The sequence below is a fragment of the Temnothorax longispinosus genome, chromosome 8, assembly GCF_030848805.1.
Source record: "Temnothorax longispinosus isolate EJ_2023e chromosome 8, Tlon_JGU_v1, whole genome shotgun sequence".
NCBI lineage: Eukaryota > Metazoa > Arthropoda > Insecta > Hymenoptera > Formicidae > Temnothorax > Temnothorax longispinosus.
Window position 1 is genome coordinate 13300657 of NC_092365.1, and position 11849 is coordinate 13312505.

The 11849-nt window shown below is 34.3% G+C and overlaps 1 pseudogene; it reads right to left on the minus strand.

Annotated features, from left to right (window-relative positions):
* Window positions 1-465: 465 nt before the first annotated feature.
* LOC139818335 (uncharacterized) lies at window positions 466-7355 on the minus strand (annotated as a pseudogene).
* Window positions 7356-11849: the final 4494 nt, after the last annotated feature.

Here is an 11849-nt window from a genome sequence, read left to right on the forward strand (position 1 = left end):
TTAAGGCAGATCCGGTTCAACCTCACCGATTACGCACATGCACCTACTATAGAGATAAGACAAGTAATCTGCGCCTTTGAAGAAAAATAAATGTAAATAAAAAATTGTTGGAATATTGCTCTCCGCAGGAATCGAGATGGTGGTGGTGATTGTTAACGAACGACTTTTTTATATGCTGTTACTATATCTCTTTATTCTCGTCACAATATAAGACACCGTATATAAGACACGTGTGCACGCGATGAGCTCGGACTATCGTCTGTCGCTTCTTGCTTCGTACGGCGTGCGCGCCCGCGTTGCTGCGCCACGCGGTACCCTCTGGAAGGGCGCGACTGCTCTACTCGCACAAAGCATCTTTCCAACACTTCCTCCCTTTGTGCGGGTAGTGGGCTCGGGTCCTCTAATTGTAAGTCTCTTTTTTATCTGAAAAATGGCAAAGTATTAGTTCCGAGTAAGATTTCGCTTTTAATTGCTTTTAAACTCTAAATTCGCTACATTATCTCTAAGATATGCGAATGCTTCCAACGGTAACGGTTTAGTCATGATATCATCTAAGTTTTCTCTAGTTTCTATCCATCTAACTTCTACTTTCCCTTGATCTGCACATTGTTTTACAAAATCTCCATGAGTATCTGCCATGTGCTTTCGGTTTCCAGTATCTTTTTTTTCTTTTAAGTTTCTCTTTACTTCCTCTAGTTCATCATCAAACATCTTAAGTTTGTGACTTCCATCTTTCTTAATGCAGTTTCCTGCAGCTCTATTATCACACCATATTACTGACGGAAAGAATGTTTCTCCAACAACATGTCTGAGTGACTTGTCCAGTGAAATCACTTCTTGACATGCCTCACTCATTGCTAAGTATTCTGCTTGACATGTAGAGAGTGTGACATAAGTCTGTTTATGACTTCTCCATGCTATCACATCTCCAAATAGCTTGATAATATATCCTCCAGTAGATGTAGAATCAGTACAATCCCTGAAACTTGCATCTGTCAATGCTTCTAGCTCGTTCTTTGCTCTAGCTTTGTTCTTCCTCTAAATATCAGTCCTCTATTTACCGTTTCTTTCAAATATCTAAATACTCTTTTCACATCTTGCCAATCTTCTTCTGTAGGCTCTAATTGTTTTCTTGCCAGGTAATTTACTGCAAATGCTATGTCAGGTCTTGTAGCGTTTTCTAAATACATCAAACTTCCAATAGCTTCTCTATAAAGGCACTCTTTTGATTTCTTCTTTTTGGATCACATCTTCATTGTTTGATTCTTCTAATCTGCTCTTTTTATTTTTATTGCTTACCTGTCTAGTGACCATAGGAGTACTTTGCGGTTTACATTCCTCCACATGGAACTTTTTCAGCACACTTTCTGTATATCGTGCTTGATGGATATTCATATATTTGTCTTCTTTATTTCTCTCTATTGTGATTCTTAAGAAGCTCTTTGGTTCTCCAAGATCCTTAGTCTCAAATGTTTTATCTAATTTGCCTTTGATTTCCTCTAATTTCTCTAAGTCATTACTTGCGACCAGCATGTCATCCACATAAAGCAGTATTACTACCATTTTTCCTTCTTTCCTCCATGTGAACAGGCATGGCTCATGTAAGTCATTCTCTAATCCAAGTTTCTTAGCCTCTTCTGAGAATCTCTTATTCCATCTTTTTGGACTTATCTTTAATCCATACAGAGCTCTATTTAATTTACACACCTTGGTCTTCATGGTGTTCTCATCTACTTCTACTCCCTCTGGGATCTCCATATATATTTCTTCTTCTAGAACTCCATTCAGAAACGCAGTCTTAACATCTAGCTGGCAAGCGTATAAGTTATACTTATTTATTATTGCTAATATAGATCTAACCAGTGACAGTCTTGAAACGGGTGCATATGTCTCTTTTAGATCATACACGTTTCTATCTTTACAACCTCTAATCACAAGTCTTGCTTTGAATCTGGTAGATCCATTTGCCTCTAATTTTCTTTTAAATACCCATTTTGAATCTATTATGTTGGGTCGTTTTCCATCTAATTTCTATAATGGTCTATCGACAAGTTCCCACACTTGATTAGCATACGTCACGGTCTTACACACAGGTCTGGAAACTCTAGTGGTGGGGGATGGTCGCCTTAGCGACGAAGAAAATAACTCGCTTTGTGACCGTAAGAGTCGCTGCCATCGGTCAGTGTACTATGTGGTAGGACAAAGACGGAAATAGTAATTAGTAAATTCAAAATCGTGAGTGTCAAATAGGCAATAATTGAAGTTTCAAATGAGGAAAGGAATAATAAATAACTTTGTATTAAGAATAAAACGTTGGAAATCTTTTTATTCGTTTCTTTATAAGGACAAATACTGACCGAGCGATACTGAGGAAATAAAAATTCTGCGTGAAGCACATATAATACTGTGCCTTCCTAGTGTGTTTTAGATTGCTAAATGAACAATATAGACAACACGATTTTTGTTTTACAATAGTTAGTTATTTCGACCAAGCTCTTTTTCATCCTTTATTTGGAATCTAATTATAATAAAACAATAAGAAATAATTTACTTTGTAAGATATAATGTTATTTTATGGAAAAGAAATATCTCTCTTCGAATACAAACAATATCAATATAAATTGTTTCTCATAACGAGAAACTTAATTCTAACGAACACCGCATCATAAAAAAACGGAAGGCCAATTAATAAAACGAATGCGCAAATTAATAAATTGATATATATAATTTATTCTTAATTTACAATATTTAAAGATGACGCGTGATTCTCGGTATAATGAGAGCGGTTGACTTGTATTAATTCTGATTCTTACCTTACGTATGCCTTGGTTTTATAAGATTAATTAGAAAGTTGAAGGCTATGAGTAAAGGAATATGAAGTAAATAATAATTACCCGTTTCGAGAATCCATAGTTAATTTACAGGTTTCAATATTTATATACATTCTTATTCCAAGAAATATCAATGTAGTTGTACACATAATCAAGGTCGATATCGACCTTTTTACTGTGACTAGTTACAGTTATTTAAAGAAAGAAAATGTCATATAAAAAAAGATTTACATGAGAAAGATGTTATTTTCAATCCATGTCGCTGTCCATGTCCTCAGGAGCCGAAGAAAGTCTTTCAACTTAGCTCAAAGAAATAATAAATGACTTTGCATTAAGAATAAAACGTTAGAAATCCTTTTATTCGTTTTAAGAAAACCATTTATTCGTTTGTAAGTTTAGACAATTTTTTTTTACAACAAATTTTTTAATTAGCTTTAAATTCTCCTGATGGGCATTTTGCCGCATTCTCAATCTTATATAATAAATTAAAGCATACGATAAAATATCCGAAGCGTGATTCATGCAAGGAAAGGTAAACTTATACGTATCCAAAACTTCTTCAAGCGTTAAATCAAATACATGCAAGTGCGAGGCATATTTTGCAAAACACGATTCAACATATCGAATAAGATGAAAAAAATGGTGGTTTGCATGCTTCAAACCACCGCGACTTTTCATGTTTACAAATTCAGCGACTGAGGATGTGCAATTTGAGTTAACTATGATGGCATCTTGACAAGTACTGCATGACTGATATTTTTTTAGAACCTGCTTACACAAGTAACCTGGAAGTATAATGTAAATTTTTTTAATTTTTTCACGAGGCCCATGTTCAGGTAATCGATCACGTAATTTCAGGTAAAACTTTTCACTTTTTACTCTATCTATTCCGCGTAAACTTTTATGTTATTAATGAGACGTTTCTATGATTTGAGTTACTGAAAAATTTCACTTTTCACGTTTTCATTCTAAGGCTGGAGTCCCATGGCATGTATTTTCCGCGTAATGCGTAACCGCGTAACCAATTAGAAACGTTTTGCATTTTCGGTTATGCATATTCGCGCTTCTGATTGGTTACGCGTTACGCGGAAAATACATGCCATGGGACTCCAGCCTTAGGGAAAAGTTACGTGATCGCTACTTAAGCTCAGGAAGGAATGGCGTAAAATAATTTATTTAACGAAAAACTTCTAGATCGCGTAAAATACCCAATAGAATATCTACTCATGCATAGTTATTGTACCACAGCAAGTATTAATAAATATTAACGTTATCTATGTACATTAAGCAATTTTTGGCGTAACTCTGGTATAAGCAACCAAAGTGTTCCAAACTGCAACCACCGATAGCAACCTTGGTATATGTACCAAACTATACCAAACAATCACCAAAAATTGCTTATTGTTACTAAGATTTTATATACATTGACAAAAAAGGTTAAAACAGAAAACCTGTCACATAATAAATTATGCAGTCTAATGTTGGGGAAAGGGTAGAATCATGCTCGTAATTAAATTGTATGACGTCGTCAGCCTCCCAATCTTTCTGTTCTAAAATGCGGTCTAACTTTTGTCGAAGTTCTTGTCGATACTTAGAACATTTTCCCTCGGATTTTTCTCCGTAAGCTGCTTTTATATCGCTTAATGATATTAGCACCTGCGGTAATGTTTCCTCGGTAACTGTACAATTGCCGTATTTAGGCGGCTTTATGACACTGTACAAAGATAGCAATTTATAAAGTTGTAAGAAGGTTGGACAATTCGGATGATCATTACAACCAGCTGCTTGTCGAATTGTGCCAAAAAACTTCTGAAATAGGAAAGAAATAGAAACAGGTAATGACCTCCTACACACGGGACACGGTAACGCTTGCCGCGCGGCGAAAGTTGGCTAACCAAATCTTGAGCCGACCAAATCTTGTAATGTACATGTTACCGGTAAATAGTGTAGGCATTACAAGAGTACATAATATAAGTATTGTAAGTGTTGCAGGTATATATTTATGTTTGATATAAACAGTACACATTTATATAAAATATAAATGATTTATATAAACATAAACCCAAATACATTTTGCTGTAAGCTTGTTTGTGTATATTGTATAGTGATCTCGTCAATGAGATGGGGCAAAACGGCAATACCTCCAAGTTATCTTGGTTCACTTTTCCTGTGAGCAGATACTTGAAGTTGAATTTGTCGATAAGATAATGACACAGATCCATCGTAGATTGCAGTGACATTTTTAATCCTGTCGCAGTCTCTTTCGTTAAAAATTCGTCAGCCATTATATCGCCTTTATGCACACCAGATTCCCATTCTTGCAGCCACTGCAGTGAATCTTTTAATACCTGAAAAAAAGGTTTCAATTTCATAGAGGCATCGTCAAGACGAGAAGATTTTAGGATATGTATAGTATGTTATCAGAAAGAAAAAAAACAATATGTGTGTGTGTGTGTGTGTGTGTGTAAATTGTAGTGCATCCCAATAAGATAAAAATTAAAAAAAATCATCTATATTAAAGATACATTAAATGACATTGAGCTTCAACAATAGTAGTGTTAAGTTATTAATAAAACAGTTTGAAAAATGTATGAAAATACATCCTAAAGTCCACGTTTTTTCTATTTTTACCTTGAAGTCATTAGATTGTGGTGTAAGTCCTTCATTGGGAGATTTTCGATTTAAGGCATCAAACATATCATTCATTTGTTTCACAAAAGCAATTGTCTCTTCACATCCAGCAAGCTCGTCACATCCGTGCGACTTATAAAACTTTAACCCTTGCGCTACAGAGTTACTGAAAATCTAAAAATTAAAAACATTACTGTTATCAATGTATAATAATAAGAAATGTAGATGATTCGGGTGCCCATTTTTTTCGCAGTACTATAAAAATAATACATCAGATTTTATTACATATTAATTACATACTTGAGTAGCAAGTCGCACTCTCATTTTAGATGTGCTGTCTAATTTAATATGTCTCTCGGACAATTTTGGACATGCTCTCATGTTTCCGACATGATTCCTGTCAATGTTAAACAGAATCTCAAAGTACTTCCACTCGATATAATTGGTCGTACAATTGATCTAAAAATAGTTTTCGTAGTAATTAGTATAATTAAGCGAATACGAATTCTTTTAATATAGTAGAATTCTTTCAAATGCCATTTAATCAACAATTTACCCTTAAACGGCGTTTATTATATAAGCGATTCCGAACGTTTTTTATTAAATGGGGCGTGTCACAGAAGACAAATATTTTCCGGTCGTTATCAAGTGGATGAGTGAACCATGTCTTCATGTCATGATGACAAATTTTTATATCCAATATGGACCACATCTTTGTATTTGTTTTCGCGCCGTCCGCAATTACTCCGTGTATTTTTGCCCCAATGCTTTCTATGTATACAACTGCTTTTACTACCAATTTCGCAAGTTCTTCGCCTTTTACGGGATTTTTCGAAGCAAAAACTGCCACTGGTTGTGTATATTTGTCTGCTAGTGATTGAAACATCAGGACGAGACCATGAGTTGCTTGTTCACTCAGATCTGTAGATTGCTGTTCATCATCACCCAAATCCGTCAAACCAACGTACGTGAGATTTTTAGAACAAACAGCAACGGATTTTCGAAGATTAATTTCATCTAACAGCAACACACCATGACGTTGTAGTGGCGTTCTAGTCTCGAATTGTTTTTTTAACAGTTGTGCAAAGTGTTCATCAAAGCCACATTTGGTGTTGATAAGAGAAATATAGTTTCAAATTGTTCTTGTACACGGCAACGGCATAACATTGTTTTTGCGCAGGAATTCATAAAATCCAGGTGACCGAATATTCATTAAAACACATAACATGATCCATTCGTCCGTGTAACGTCGGCCTCGATCGTGTTTTTTGACGCAGCTGCAATAATTTCTTTTAAAGCTATTTTCTGGGTGGCGGGTACATTTAATGCTGAACATTTTTCATTCAATGTTTGATCCTGAATAGCAACAATTTCAGCTTCTTTGTTTTTCAATGACTGCATTAATAATTCCACACGATATTTAGTACGTTTTGCCTTCCGTGTTTGATTGTTCAGTTTTTTTCGCATTGATGCTAACTTTTTTTGATCAATTGGATTTGACGATTTTAAGACACGATTAAGCGCCTTGCAACTCTCCAATTTTTTTTCTTTTTGTAGTACTGTTTTTCTCAATTTATTGCAACGATCACATCTTTTTTTTTTTTGACAGCAGAGAACATTTGTGGGCACGCCATTCATCGACATAATCCTTGAACGCGCATTGTTCCGGAATACAATAAACATTAATATTTCCTAGACCATTGCATATATTCTTATGTTGAAACCTTTCCAAAACAATTGGCAGCGATATAGTGTTGTTCCAAAATTGTACAAGGTCAGTATCGTTTTCGTCAACGAGATTACCGTATACATAGTAGCGGAGTTTTCTTTGAGTATCAAGAGTTACGCTTTTTTGTGTAACCGGAGAATCGACGCCGTTTTTTATTCTCATAACTGAATATGTAAAGAGTACATGTTGTTTTTCACGCGCATGTATTTTGGTGACCCCCCAATTTTTAGGTAACTTAACAGAAAAATTTTTGCTACATTCTCCACTTTTGAATAATTCATGACCTAGCAAAAAAAGTACAATAAAAAATTATAACGATTTTTCACAACTAATTGTAATTAAATAGATATCATCAATTGCATAAACTATGATATAATGTACTCGCAAATACGTGATAGTTACAGAGAACGAAAGTTAACATAGGGTAACTCCGGTATATCCGCACTTAAGGAAAACTTACTTTATCAAGTACTATTTACTATGTTTAAGGCAAATAAATTATACCAACAAAAACTTTATACTGTCTACTACTCGCAAAGCGCGGGCGAAAAAGCTAGTGTCATATATCCTAAACAGGTGAGATATACAAGATATCAAACTAAACAAAGAATACAAGAGCTATGCACTTGTATTTTGTTGTATTCTATCCTTTATTACTATCCCTTCACACTTATGTACACTTATGTGAAATAACCATTAAACCTTTTACATTCCCTACAGTAATCATTTTACGTAGTCTATGATCGTAATATATATGATTGCGCTACTTATTACGGTGAGAAATCGATTCAACTCACGACGGTTTCGTTAATGTTCAGTAAAGAACTGAAATTGCAACACAATATTAATATATATGACATAAAGGCACATAACAGAATAATTGCGAGCAAATACCTTCATTTCTTTAATTTTTTTTTACTTTTGCGGCGTAAATACTGGAGTTACACTATTTCTATATCAATTTGAGATAAACGGAATTTTTGTGTTTGAAATTTTTATTATATTTACAACTGCGTATTGAGCGACACCTCTTAACTACAATGAGTGGAAAATGCAACTTACATTCGCTAATGACTGAAACATTGCCGAATTTCTCTCGTTCCAAAGCCGAAGCAGGAACAGAAATCTGATATGGTTGTGCAACTACTGTTGGACTGTGCTTTTGAAGAATAAACTCTGTATTTTCTATGATAGCACCATCATTCATTGAGTTTGCAGCATTTTCGATTTCAACATCCACTTTGCCGACAATCGAAGATACGTTTATAATAAGGATACAATAAATAAATGCTAAATGTATACATAAAAAAATGCAGCAATATTTTGATAAAAAGTAATTTTTAAAAATAAAGAAATATAATATATATGTATATATTTATTTTTAAAAATCACTATCTACTATCATATGTACATATATATATATGCAATGAACATACTTTCCACAACAGACAAATTGTCCGTAAAAGTATCAATGACTTTACTTTTTGCGTCACTGTTATTCTCTGTTCGTTTTGAGATAACAGTTTTGTCAGTGTCATTAAACAATGTCGGGACAGCATCTGAGATAACAATTTCGTCAGTGTTATTAAACAATGTCGGGACAGCACCATCGTGTAATCGTGGACATATATATGTGTACTGAAAGTGAAAAATTCGAGGGACGATATAAAAGTAATGCCTCCTAATATTTTTCTTTTAAATCTGGCGCCATAGAAAATTTTGCGTTTCAATAAGTTGTTATTTGAAATCTCTAGTTGAGTTATGTTGAGTGATATTGTGATCGTTTACGTGAATAAAAAATACACACCAGTGTCTAAAACACACACTAGTTTGAAGTATTCGTCGTGTAACACACTAATGTAACTGATCACAACACTACCACTCAACATAATATAGAGACTTCAAGTAACAACTCAGTAAAACGCATTTTCGTACCGATCCACGTATTTATACGAAATATACTGGCATATAAATAAGAAATACATTTTCATTGTGCAACTATATGTAACATGTACCATATTAATTCATATACCATTTACTACGAAAAATAATATGATAATTTCTTCGCGTAAACGGGATTTTGTAGTATTCTTACGATAATTTACTTCGCGTAAACGAGTGAATTATCGTAAGTTTACTACAGAAGTAACGCTCGCGTAAACGGAGTAATTGTATTATATGTATGTTTTGTTAGAAATAATAAAATAAATAAGAAAAACTTACCTCAGCAATATAATTTTTCCATTCAAATCACGTTTAACCCACTGTCTGTTGATGAATCGTTCTTCAAAGTGTTTTTCACACACGTAATGGGACGATTTTAATTTTATATTGCCCGGGATCGCTGCTTGCCACTTTTTAAATAGGTCTATTTTTTTGGTACTTTAAACGTTGACCGTTTTACTTTTAAGGATTTATATCCCGTTTTACACTTTGGGACCACGCAAGAATTCGTCATATTTAAAAAAAATTTAATTCATTATATGTCATTTTCAAAAATGCACTTGAATTAAGCGCAATTAAAAAATTGTCACGTTGGGTTACCATCTACACTTCGCGATGACAGCGATGCATGGTGACAACGCCGTGAAATAAATTCTTCCTTGCTAAAACGACCATCCCCTACCACCAAAATCGGTCTGAGTTTCCAGACCTGTGTGTAAAACCGTGGCATACATAGATTCAAGTTCCTCTTTGACTGCAATTTTCCAATTCTCTCTTTCGTTACTTGACATAGCTTCTTCATAAGTGACGGGCTCTCTATTCAACGATGCCACAAGACATTGATGTAATTTATCTTCATACTCTATTGTCTGGCACTTATGTGTTTCTACAAAACTATGATTAGCGAAACTAATATCCTCTATCGGTTTTTGCACTTGATTGTCTCTAATATTCTCTGATAATTCACATTTCCTCTTAGTTTTACTTCTAGTCATTGGAGTGTTACTCTCTCTTTGCACACTCTTTCGTTTTTGTTCATCTAACTGTATTGCTTGTTTTCTTGGTCTACCTCTTTTTCTTTTCTCTAATGTTTCTTGTTGTAACTCTTCTTTCTTTTTATCTTCTACAAATTCTTTTATCCAATTCTTGTCCATTTCTTTATCATTTTCGGTTTGACCATTTTTATATACATCTTTATATGTTATCTTTTCATTGAATCGGACATGTCGAGACTCTATAAACTTTCTCGTACTTGGATGCCATACCCAGTATTAGTGTATCCAACTAATATTTCTCTGATTGCTCTTTTATCAAATTTTAATGTGGGCTTTGGTACTTTTGCATAACCAATGCATCCAAATCTTTTAAGCTGTTCTAAGTGACAGGTTGTCTCTGGTGAAAACTTCTTTAATGGAATTTTATACTCTATAGTTTTGCGTGGAGATCTGTTGTACGCATGCACAGCAGCGTCAACTGCTAGCTCCCACATACTTTTTGGTAATCCGGAGTCGAACATAAATATTCTTATTCTCTCTGTAATATTCGATTGAACCTTTCGGCTACTCCGTTATGCTCTGGAGTATACGGTGGCGCAAATATGTTTTCTATCTTTTCTCTTTCCAGTACTTCTCTAAACGCACCTCCCGTGAACTCCTTGCCTTGATCTGACTTTACGTAGTATAGTTTTTCTACTTTTCCTAGTAAATTTCTGGCATGTATGAGGTATTTCTCTAAAACCTCTCCAGATTCGTCTTTCGTCTTTAATGAGTATGCTTTCGCCCATCTAGAATGATCATCTATGAACACAATAATAAATCTCTTTTGTCCTGGATATGAGGTCGGTTTTATCGGACCCTTAATATCCGTGTGTATGACTTGAAATGGTCTTTGTGCTTTAGTTCTTGTTTCTCTAAATGGCAGTTTTTCCATTTTTGCCATTATACATACCTCGCATTCTAATATTGAATCATCTAACTCTACTTTCTCTAATCTTTTATCTAATTTCTGTAATCTTTTTAGATAGCTTAGTGATGCATGATCCAATCTAACATGCCATAACATCGCCTCATTTATTCTTCTTGTTTTCTCTGACTTCTCTATTATTGAACTTTCGCACATTTCTTCTATATCCTCTAACGATTGTAGATCTTCTAATTTAACCGTTTGATTGAGTTCTGTACTTGTCTCATGCTGTACATTTTCATTCACACTTGTGAGTTCCTCCTCATTCTCCCTCCCAATCGCAGATCCAACATTTTCATACTCTTTTAATTCTCCCTCCGAAATTGATAACTCATTGTTTTGAATGTTTGTCTGTGATTGTTCAGGGGACTCACAATGTGATACTATCTTTGCTCTACATTTATATACTGCACATTCTACTCTACTATTATTCTCTACATTGTTATTTTTAACCTCAAATTGTATCGTCCAATTAGGTTTATTATAACTTCCTCTAAAAATTATTTTATTTGTTTGTTTATTATATACTTTAAGCAACTTATTATCTAAGTAAATGCTAAACCCGGCCTCTGCTAATTTTCTCAAAGACAGTAGATTCTCTGATACATCTCCTGTTGCTATTGCTTCTGTTAATCTAATCTTTTTCTCTTCTTTTTCTCCCGTTCGCAACAAAAGATCTCCTTTACCGTCTATTACAATATTTGCAAATTCATTTTTATTCACACATTTGATAATCTGATTTTCACACCTTT